This window comes from Lactuca serriola, chromosome 8 (genome assembly GCF_051521515.1).
Source record: "Lactuca serriola cultivar US96UC23 chromosome 8, Lser_US96UC23_V15, whole genome shotgun sequence".
Taxonomy (NCBI): domain Eukaryota; kingdom Viridiplantae; phylum Streptophyta; class Magnoliopsida; order Asterales; family Asteraceae; genus Lactuca; species Lactuca serriola.
Window position 1 is genome coordinate 50599406 of NC_136415.1, and position 11724 is coordinate 50611129.

At 37.1% G+C, this 11724-nt stretch overlaps 1 long non-coding RNA gene and 1 pseudogene across 2 annotated transcripts; one reads left to right on the forward strand and one right to left on the reverse strand.

The window, feature by feature from the left end:
- Window positions 1-3770: 3770 nt before the first annotated feature.
- On the reverse strand, window positions 3771-5286 carry LOC145070583 (uncharacterized). Its single transcript, XR_013690007.1, has 3 exons — window positions 5088-5286; window positions 4198-4704; window positions 3771-4127 (listed from the first exon to the last, which is right to left on the reverse strand). It is a non-coding gene; the product is annotated as an uncharacterized LOC145070583 (long non-coding RNA).
- Window positions 5287-6575: 1289 nt separating this feature from the next.
- Window positions 6576-9582, forward strand: LOC145070278 (phosphatidylinositol 4-kinase gamma 7 pseudogene; annotated as a pseudogene). Its single transcript, XR_013689881.1, has 2 exons — window positions 6576-6811; window positions 7293-9582. The product of XR_013689881.1 is annotated as a phosphatidylinositol 4-kinase gamma 7 pseudogene (transcript).
- The last annotated feature ends 2142 nt before the right edge of the window (window positions 9583-11724 follow it).

An 11724-nucleotide genomic window follows, 5' to 3' on the forward strand; every position in this document is an offset into this window, starting at 1 on the left:
TCTTCGATACTTTCCATAAATGTTCCGGAATGAGTACGTATACATGATTTTTTTCGAGTTCCAGTTTTAAGTGGAGGGCAATGGCAGCGTATCAACGGATGTATGCAATATCTTGCTCCGGATTGCACACGCTTTGGTGTAGATATAAGCAATGATATCAACACCGTTGGGTTAGTTATGCTGGTTGCTTCCAAGTTCAAGTTACACACTAATAAAATTCATCTATCTTTTCAACATGTTGGATCAAATATAGTTATGCATATTCTTGACGATAGTGATGTTAGATATTTTCTTAGTTTTGTTAATACTATGTCTCTCAACACAATAATTTTTTTTGTTGTTAATAATGTTATAGAAAATGGTAATAATCGATTTCCTTGGGAAAATCGTTTTGGAAATGGTTCTTCCGGTGCTACAAGTAACCAAATTTGTAATTTATTACCCATGACAACCAACCATGTTCCTTCTTACAATGACCCTATACATGGGGGTGATTATAGGTCTAAAGGTAAGGTTGTTGTTCATGCTGGCCTTACTGTTGATGTTGATGAATTTGCGAATGATGAGGCAAAACTAATGATTTTGGTTGATAATGTTAATATAATTCCACAAGGAGAGCCAGTTAAACATTTCCAGAGTTACACGGAATTTGATGGGGACGATCATGAAGATGGAGAGGAGGAAACTGGTCCCTTATAACCCTGAAAAACATAACAGGAAAAGTTTCCATTTTATTTTTCCGACTCTTAAGAAACACAACCCACCCATTGGGGTATACCTAAACCTTTACCGTTGGCCGAATTAGCTCAACAAAATCGTAAAGGGGCCGCATCGCACAACTATACTTCCCATGTGAAGCTATACAAACTCTTTAAAAACAAAGAAGCACTTAAGCTTGATTTAGGATTGAAAATTGTTAGTGAAGGTTTCCAATATAAAGTGATACATTTCAAGTGGTTAAACTATCGGAGAAACACACTTTCTTAAACACACAGCTACGTCCCTATCATCGACAAGCCAACAAAAAGGTATTGGGTCACTTCTGGAAGGGCATATTAGCTGATAGTATGGGTAATATGTTGCGGGGGAAATAGATACAACAAACTTTAATTGACCGTCTTTGTGTACATATTTCATACCGGCAAGCATGGAATGCTAAAATGTATGCTCTAAATCTATTGAGAGGGACCCCTAAAGAAAGCTTTCAAAGTCTACCTTTATATTGTTACAACTTGGAGAAGAAGAATGCAGGGACGGTTACACATATAAATATGAGTGATGACAACAAATTTGAATGCTTTTTCATAGCTATCGGATGCGCGATAATATTTTTCTTATATAAAGAATTCTTTATATTTAATGTCCATACACATGCGTTCACTTTAATTAGATTATTATTTACTTTTTAGGTTCGAGTGTTTCAAAGATGTTTGTGTCCTATTATTATCATTGACGGCACATACCTTAAAGGGAAATACTTGGACACCATATTCCTAGCAGTAAGCATGGATGGTAATAACCAAACCCCCCTATTGCATTTGGTGTTGGGAAAACTAAAAGTGGAGAGTCATGTATTTGGTTTTTATCAAGACTCAGAGAATATATTAGGGAGATGCCATCTTTGGCTATCATATCAGATAGAGCCAATTCAATTGATATGGCAATTCAGGTCGTGTTCCCAAATGCATATCACAGACTATGTTGTCGCCATTTATTGATGAATATGAGAGAAAAGATCGGCAAGAAAGAGGGAACATAGATTTTGTTTTGGGAGGCTACAAAGGCTTATCGAGAGTCTGATTTCAAAGAAAGCTTGGGTAGGCTACGTCATGCACTAAACGATGATTTTCAGACATGGCTAGACATAATTGGTAATGAGAGATAGGCAAGGTCGTGTTTCCCTATGGTTCGATACAATATTATGACATCAAACAATGTTGAGTTCGCCATTACATTATCAAGAGATGCACAAACTAGCAATAACAATGTTGATTGATTTCCTTCGATCAACTATGCAACAATGGTGGTGTCAGTGACGTAATGTTGGAGGTAAGTGTTTCCCTGTATTGTAATACTTCCATGATAATTGTAGAGTAATTTACTGTGCATGACAACATATACATAAATGTTTGTTACAACTAAACGCAAAAAGATGTTACTGAGTATACTAAGAAGGTCATCGAATGGAAGATCAACAAATCCTCTGCTTTTTGGGTATATCAGATTGATCAAGGCAGATATGAGGTAATTAAACAAATGAAAAATGGCATAGTAAACTTGGAAAGTCATTACTGCACGCGTGGGAAATGGTAATTTTCGGGTGTACCTTATACTCATGCTATGGCAGTATTTAAGGAACTGAGATATCAAAACTGTAGTGAATGGGTGTCATCGTACTTCACAATGGAAATATGTCGATCAACATATGTAGAGGTTGTGTTTCATGTGCTAGTTTTAGCCAGTACAAAGAACTGTATGAAGTCATGGTTGTTTTGCCACCATTGATGGACAAACGACAAATCGTACAACTTAAAAACCATAACCGTATCCCATCCCAATGTGAAGGTCTGATTCAGAAAAAATGTAGCCGTTGTCAAATGATTGGTCACACAAGTAGAAACTGCGACACTTCGTTTCCCGCAGAGTCAACAAAAAGTGAATCTTCAAGTAGGACCAAGTCAAGTGGCAAAAGTACCGTTAAGTCTAAGAGTTGGCATACTAGTCAAAAAAGTAGCCAACAGTATGATATTGTTGATTTAAAAAAACCTCAATGATGTTTGTACGATATCATAACATTCTATAAAATGTTGTTCGGAAGGATAAACTTGTTTTTGCTACATCTTCAAAATGAAATTGTTTTAAAACATTGACAAAGAAAACCATAACTCAAACATTAACGTAATATGCAGCATCAATCCACTGGACACTTTCAATCTATCATAGGGTCACCCATCCTGGTACTACTCCCGCCCGAGCACGCTTAACTGCAGAGTTCTTATGGGATCTGCTGCCCTCACGGCTTTAAAACGCGTTGTGACAAGGAAGGTATCCACACCCCTTATATGGAGATGTTTCGTTCTCCTTCTAAGCCGATGTGGGATCAGATCTAACCCTTTTTAAAAGTGGGTTAGATCTGATCCCACATCGGCTGGGAAGGAGAACTAAGCATTCCTTATAAGGGGTGTGGATACCTTCCTTGTCACAACGCGTTTTAAAGCCATGAGGGCAGCAGATCCTATAAGAACTCTGCAGTTAAGCGTGCTCGGGCGGGAGTAGTACCAGGATGGGTGACCCCCTGGGAAGTCCTCGTGCCGAGTGGCCCAAAGCGGACAATATTGTGATACGTGCCAGAGGGGGATGTTACAAATGGTATCAGAGCCAGGGCACGGGTCGATGTGTTCGACGGGGACGTCGAACCCTATAATGGGGGGTGAAAGTGGGTTAGATCTGATCCCACATCGGCTTGGAAGGAGAACGAAACATCTCCATATAAGGGGTGTGGATACCTTCCTTGTCACAACGTGTTTTAAAGCCGTGAGGGCAGCAGATCCCATAAGAACTCTGCAGTTAAGCGTGCTCGGGCGGGAGTAGTACCAGGATGGGTGACCCCCTGGGAAGTCCTCGTGCCGAGTGGCCCAAAGCGGACAATATTGTGATACGTGCCAGAGGGGGATGTTACACAATATATAAAGGTTAATATTAAGTTATTTTTGTCATAGAAGCTTATAAACTATAAGGTAGACTAAACTACATACATTAGTAACATCGAGAATACATTAACAATTAGGTGTCTGCAAACGCCTCATCCTAGGGTATGCAACTGCCCGAGGGATAGCACCCGGTATAGGGGAACTAGCTATACTACTATTGGGAAATGTCTCCATGATCAAAATCTACAAAATTAAGATGTCAAACAACTTACCAACTTAACAAAGCTGCAATACTTATTGTTTAAAAACTCTTATTAAACATAGTGTACATACTTTAAATGCATAAACAAAATCCTTGTAGAGTATATGTGTGTCTATTGTTGACTCTTGGTGCATTTGGGTTCAAATGGTCCTCAGTCTTATCAAACATAGAATGCACTATTTGTAAGTGAAATCCCCAATCTGCCCCATGGGTACCTATGTCAAAAAATCACAGTTAATAAGTATATGTATCATTTTGATATAATATGGGTAAAAAACTGTATACCTGTTAAACTCCTGTAAATTAGAGACAAGTGTCATACATTCATTAGTAACTAGCTGTCGAGGGCATTTCCCCAAAAATCCTTGCTCTAGCATATACAACAGGGAGACTCTCACCATGTCTTCGTTACTTAATTGATGAAGTATGTTGTTAAACAAGTGTGTAAGGTCAGCCATACTCACCGAACGTGAAAGCGACACAAATGGAAACACACGTTCTTTGAATTCTGCAAAACCAGAACAGTAATGGAAATAATCCCCGATAGTCGCCAACTAGAAATAGAAGCTCTTATAGGTTAACTGGATCAAAAGTAGTAAACTTCTTGCACATAAGATCGTGACACAATAAAGGTTGACATTCGACACCCATCTGTATGTTTACGTAATCACCAAAACATGATTGCCTAAACATCACCCCACAAATTGGACGGTTTTGTAAGCATGCCATGATTTCGAATCCAAGTTCTGGTATGTAGGTTGTAGTAACAACTGTTTTGTATGTTCTATCGTGCTACAATCAAAAGAATTATTAATTAGGGATTTTTGTATCTATGTTCTGGAACGAAATTCCGGACAAAAAAAATCTGGAATGGTAGCCCGAACCATAAATTCCATACCAAAAATCTGGAACAGGTTCCTTGTATTATGGAGAGTTCTATGTACTCTAAACATGATTTTCGGATTCCGAAAATGTTCCGAAATAGCGAAAATTAGGAAATGATAACAATTTATGATATAATGTAAATGTATAAGTACATACAATCCTATAATTGCATTAACACGATTAAAATTCATAGAAACCCTTATAATACATATATAATTGCATAAACTAAACATGTTTTAACATATAGTCTAAAATAAATGCATATAATTAGAAATAAATTTGAAACTTACATATAAAAACAACATTTCTTCACTGCTATTAGAAGACATTTTCAGTTGTAGAAGTGTCCGGAATGAGATGTAGGGTGATCTGAAACAAGGGAATGACGAAATATAGTCCAAAACGGGTTAACGGGTATTTATATGAGAACCATATTACCGGGTCGGAATTATCTACCTGTTTAATAAATATTAAATTGAGTCCAAAATGTCTCACTCCGGACCAAGTGGTCATTTTGCAAAATAAAAAGATTATATTTTTAAAAAACAACCATAAAAAAGTTAGATTATTCAATTTCCCAAAAAACAATCGACATATAAATAATTAAATTGTTATAATAAAATCAAAAATTTTAAATAAAAAACAAAATAATAATCTTTTTAAGCTACAAAAAGATTTTTTTTTAATCGATAAAAAGTATATTGCATGACCAAAATCCAGTTTACTTGTATAAAAAAATATTTTCATATATCCTTAAAACGGGATGGTCAAAAAATCTCATAAAATTCACACAATGAGAGTGAGGGCACAATACCTGTGCAACAAGCCAACAACACACCAATGACCAATCTACTACTATGTTGACGTTGACCTCCAATCCCTTATCTCCACGTCACCATTCTTTTACCACTTCCTCCCAACGGCTCAGATCACTTCCCGTATTTGATCCAACGGACGGATCACCTCCTTCCAGACCCTTCCATACAAAAGATCAAGGAAGATTAACAGGAGATCATATAAATAATTGACAGACTCTTAAAAGAATCCAAAAGCATATAATATTCTAAAATAACATTAATTATAAACTTTTCAGTTTCATAATCGATCGACTAGGACATGTTCTTATTATAACAATTTGTATTAAAAGTATCGAATTAAATATTTCATTTGTTTTATAATAAAATATAATATTTTTTTATCAAAAAAAAGACAAAAATAGTTAATTTTTTTTCTTTTCTTAAACTAGCCTAAATTGTTTTAAAAAATTCTCATATAACTGTCAGTTATGAAGTACCCACTGTAAAATATTAATAGTGACTGTGATGTTTCAAAGGATATTGTTTTGAAAAAAAGTTTTATAGTGTGATATACTGTTGTTAACTACGAAATTGAAAAATCATTTTTTAATAAAAATCAAAGATAAATTTTTTTGATAATCATTTACATTGCGATAATTTGGTAAGATAGGTAGAAGATGTGGTGAATAATTTATTGACTCATATGTTTTTTTTGAATTGTTTTTTATTAAGAACATGGAAAAAATACATAAAAACACAATAATCTGGTATAAAAATAAATAATAATAATTATAATTAAGAAATTGTGGGTAATAAATGAAAAAAAGCTAGACAATTTATATTTGTTTTTCTTTAGTTTGTAACTAAAGTTTAACCCTCTAGGCTTTTACTCCTCAAAAACCGGAGTTAAAAAGAATTTTTGGTGCCCAATTTACGTATCACTGCCCTCACCTCTATATAGATACGGAGAGAGAGACTGAGTCGATAGGGAGTATTTTTAGAGAAAGAAGAAACTCGAGAGTGATTGAACTCCGAGTAACAACAAGAAGAAAGGGTTTCTATTATGTGAATCTTGATGTAAAAAAACCCTTTTTTCCTTCATGTTATCTCTCGGATTGATTCTGTTATCCGGATCTTGATTGGATTGGATTGGATTGGGTTGAATTCGATTCTTCATCTGTTACCGTGTATGAATCTCCTGCAGATCTGGTTCATCGGTGAGTTTTTTTTACTTAGGGTTTTTGTTCATCTTGTTGCAAACGTATCGTTTACTTTGTTTTCCTTTTCCCCAATGTTTACGTCTTCTAAGCCTGTAAACAAGTATGTCGTCAGTGATCTTATCTTCGGTTTAGCTGATGACCTGCTTTCTTCTGTTAATGTTGACCTTCTTCGGATTATTAGATCATTTTTCGTGCAAACTTCAATTCAGTAACATTTGTTGTCCATGAATTTTCGCGCTAAGGTTTATTGATTTGGGAACAGTATCAATTTGAAGTTCCAGATCTCGGAAAGTTGACTTATCGCTTTGAATATTTGTTTCAAAAATGCAAACATGAACCTTCGAATGCTAATCTAGCTGAATAACACTCATTTCGATTGGCTCTGATCTCGTTATTTGTCATAGTTCGATGAGATCGTATCTCTTCTCTGTCTTCTCTGATCAAATACTATATATCTCTTGTTGATGTTTGTGTACAGATTAGGGGAAACTGCACCTACTTGATTCGATCAAATGGATGGTGTCAAAATGAAACTCAATTTTGCTGTTTAATGATTGTTTACGTTTCACGCTCTACTAATAGCCTGCAACCAGCTTCAGGATCTGAATCACTTGTGAGAGTGAAGTGGAAGATTTCATCTTCCGCTACCTTCACCCTCACCCTCGCTCCCATCACCCCCTTTCTGCAACTGGTTCATGTCTGGTAACCTAGACAGCCCAGTTAAAACGCAAATGGCTCTATCAGTTTTCAAGAGTCCTGTAGGAAGGAATCACCATGGAAACGACACAATGGAAGGAGTGAACCTGAAAACCACAGGTAGAAGACGTATCTTCATTCAAACAGAAAGCGGATGCGTATTAGGAATGGATCTGGATCGAAACGATAACGCACACATGGTCAAACGAAGGTTACAAATCGCCCTCAATGTCCCAACCGAAGAGAGTTCTTTAACTTTTGGAGATTTAATCTTGAAAAACGACTTAAGCGCCATTCGCAACTATTCCCCCCTTCTCCTAACAAGAAACTTAATCCACAGAAGCTCTTCAAGTCCATGTCTTTCCCCTTCAGGTAGAGACATCCAACAGAGAGACAGATCTGGACCAATTGAAATCCTGGGGCATTCTAGTAATTTCACAAAAACTAAAGAACTCGTGAAGGAGATTGCAATCGCGTTAAAAAACGGAATCGACCCGATTCCAGTTCATGGAGGCCTAGGTGGCGCTTATTACTTCAGAAACATCAATGGTGAAAGTGTCGCAATTGTGAAACCAACAGATGAAGAACCATTTGCACCCAATAATCCAAAAGGGTTTGTAGGAAAAGCCCTTGGTCAACCCGGGTTAAAAAGGTCAGTTCGTGTTGGTGAAACCGGTTATCGTGAGGTTGCAGCTTACCTTCTTGATCACAACCACTTTGCTAATGTCCCCCCTACTGCCCTTGTCAAAATCACTCACTCCATCTTCAATGTCAATGATGTAAGTGGGACCCGAGACAAGAACAAAAAGAAACATTTCAGCAAAATTGCTTCTTTCCAACAATTTATCGCACACGATTACGATGCGAGCGATCACGGGACTTCGAATTTCCCGGTTTCATCCGTGCACCGTATCGGGATTTTAGACATACGGATCTTTAACACGGACCGACACGCAGGGAATCTTTTGGTTCGAATTGGTGGAGGGCAATTTGGTCAAGTTGAATTAATCCCGATCGATCACGGACTCTGTCTACCTGAAAACTTAGAAGATCCGTATTTCGAATGGATTCATTGGCCACAATCTTCGATTCCATTCTCGGAAGATGAACTTGACTACATCGAATCACTCGATCCGTTTCGTGACTCTGAAATATTGAAATCCGAGCTCCCGATGATCCGTGAAGCGTGTCTTCGTGTTCTCATCCTCTCCACCGTTTTCCTAAAAGAAGGCGCTCGATTCGGGCTGTGTTTGGCGGAGATCGGGGAGATGATGAGCCGGGAGTTCCGGCGGGGGGAGGAGGAGCCGAGCGAGCTTGAGGCACTGTGCATGGCGGCAAGGCGCGCGGTGGTGGTTGAGCGGGAGAAAAACCAAAACCAAAACCGGGAACCCTTTGTCTTATCATCATCATCTCCGAAAAGAGAAGTTCAAGTTCAGTTTCAAGAAGATGGAAATCATGGAATTGTGTTTGAGATCGATGACATCAGCCCTATTTCTCCGTTTCAATTTGGTTATGGGAGAAACCCGCTTTCGAAACTTGAAGAGGAACAGGAGGAAGAGGAGGAGGAGGAGGTTGTACTTTGTGCATCGGGAGATGTACATTGTGTGTCGAGGTTGTTGAAGAAGAATTTGAGTTTAGGTGAACATAGGAGTGCGAGTGAGCAAGCTCCGGGGAGTGCTTGTTTTGTGAAGTTGGGGGATATGAAAGAGGAGGAGTGGGGGATGTTTTTGGAGAAATTTCAGGAGCTGTTGGGGCCCGCGTTCGGGCAGCGGAAGTCGGGTAGTGTCGGGCAGAGGCTGAGACAGAGGTTGGGGACTTCTTGCCAGTTTTAAGTGAGAGAGAAAGAGAGAGAGAGGGTGTACTTGTATGAGTTTGACTTTGGATAGTTTGACTGGGGTTGTTGTAGTGAAGGGTTTAGGTTTTGGTTGGGTTTTTTTGATTTATTTTAGTCCTTGTGGACCTGTTTTATAAATAAATTTGTAGTATATGGAATGGAACAAAAAAAAAGATAAAAGAATGAGAATGGTAGTGTAAGATTGTAGATATATGAATCTTTTGCCTTTCTTCTTTCATGGTATGGTATGTTATGTTTGGCACAAATAATTTCTTGTTGGTATGGGGTTTGGTAGTTTGAATCTCAGTTATATCATTAGATCAAATATGACTTGTTGCCTTTGCAATATGTTTCTTTGGTGGTTTTTTTGATGATTTTTATTAATTTATTGAACTTGGAAGTTTTAGATTGTTTTGGGGAAAAATTATTTTGCTTATGCAACAATGGTTTTTGAAAGACAGGTGGTAAAAGAGTAAAACAAAAGGCGTAGAAGATTTGACAGTGTGTTATTTTAATTGCACGTGGTTGGTTTGATAAAAACCATGAATCAAATGCTTTCTTTATTAGATGTCTCTTTTGACCTAATATTCTAAGTATGATATATTGGTCAGCTGTAAAGAAAACCTAACAGGACTTTCGTGGGTCCATTGTGGCCTCAAAAGCAACAAGCAAACAAAAGAATGTTCTTGGTTTATGCTTTATAGGAATATCGTAAAATTACAGGTAAAAATATCATGGTAAAAAGAACAATAGGTGGGTTTAGGTCCAAACAGTATCAATTGATAAAAGCATGTACCAATGGATTGTGGTTTGTACTTTGTAGCATATGGTACTTCACGAAGTTGTTGGTGCAATGCTTCGGTCACCTAGCGAAGCCACTTGGTGTAGTTGTTGAATGTTGTTTATACTTTATATGTGAAGCTTTAAGAGCAAAGTTGTAGACTATGGATGAGGTTAGAAGTGGAGCTTCTGATGAAGTTAGAAAAGAAGTCTCAAGACTTGACAAAGAAGCCAAACACTGAAGCACATGTGTGGATTACGGAGCTCATCACTTGAGCTTTGTCTTCAGGGTACATACTGCTTCGGGCTACAATGATCAGAAGCAGTCACAAGACTTTGAACTTTAGTTTGACCTAGTAGCTTGAGAACCAAGCCTATCATCATAGCCAAATTATGTCAGTGATATCATAGACCCATGGGCCTTAGTCCAAAAGTATTACTTTATATGTCCAAACGGATAATTATGATTAAACTAAATGGTTTTGATATACAAATTTTTAGATTGGTTTTTGCCAAAACCGGATTATCATTTTGGATTTGTTTTGAGTAGTAAAATGAAAATCAGATAGTCTTAAAAACCGAATAACAACTTTTGCTTTTATAATAAATCTTTAATAATATTATAGAAAGTTTGCCTTCATACGTGTACAAAAAACTTAATGTTTTATAGCTAGAAATAACGAATCTAAATCTTAAAAGGACTTTGAGCACAAAAGATTTTATTCTACAATGAAATAATCACAATCACAATCACAAAACGTTTTACAAATCTTTCCACTAACACGTGCCAATATATGAACTCCAAGAGATATAGTACTTACTAGTGGTGGCACCCGATTTTCTTTTTTCCGAATAAATCTAAATTAATAGTGACACTCGCATTTTAAAACATTGCAACTAATAGAAAAAAAATAAATTAATTGTCAGAATTGGAGCAGTGGCCCGGACCCCCGGGCTCTGCTCCTTGGACTCCGTCAGGGGAGCTACCTCGGGACCCTCGTTCGTTCAGGGGTTTCATCCTAAACGACAGTATACTTTAAAACTTGATCATACTTAAACAAGTGTGTACTCCAGATATTATTTACTTGTTCAATATTTATCAAGATCACCTTTGGTCACAAATTAATCTCATTATACTTAAATAATATTTATAATAACAAATCACCAACATAATAGAATATAAATATAATATGTAACGTCGTAATATTGTTTTTTATTAGGTTTAAACCGGGATTTTGTAATTGTTTCGGTCAACTGTTCAAACGATTTTATGGTAAAACTGACATATGTTCATTATGTACATATGGTTCATAAGTAGTATAAAACCCGTTTTTGATTGACTTAGGTCTCGTTTGTTTTTCTACAAAAGTACTTTTTGAGCACTTTTTTCTTCTGGCAGGTAGACGTTTCGCAAGTGTACGTCTTCTTACGCAAACTTGGAAAAAGACAAAAGACATTTATCCACTTCCAAAACAAACAGCACCTTAGTCTCTCTACGGATTCATGGTCCCACCGGTAAGATTGGTCGGGTCCACTCAAGTTTTAATATTAACTTGTACACTAATACATACCTCGATAATCATATTGCGGTGACTTAAGA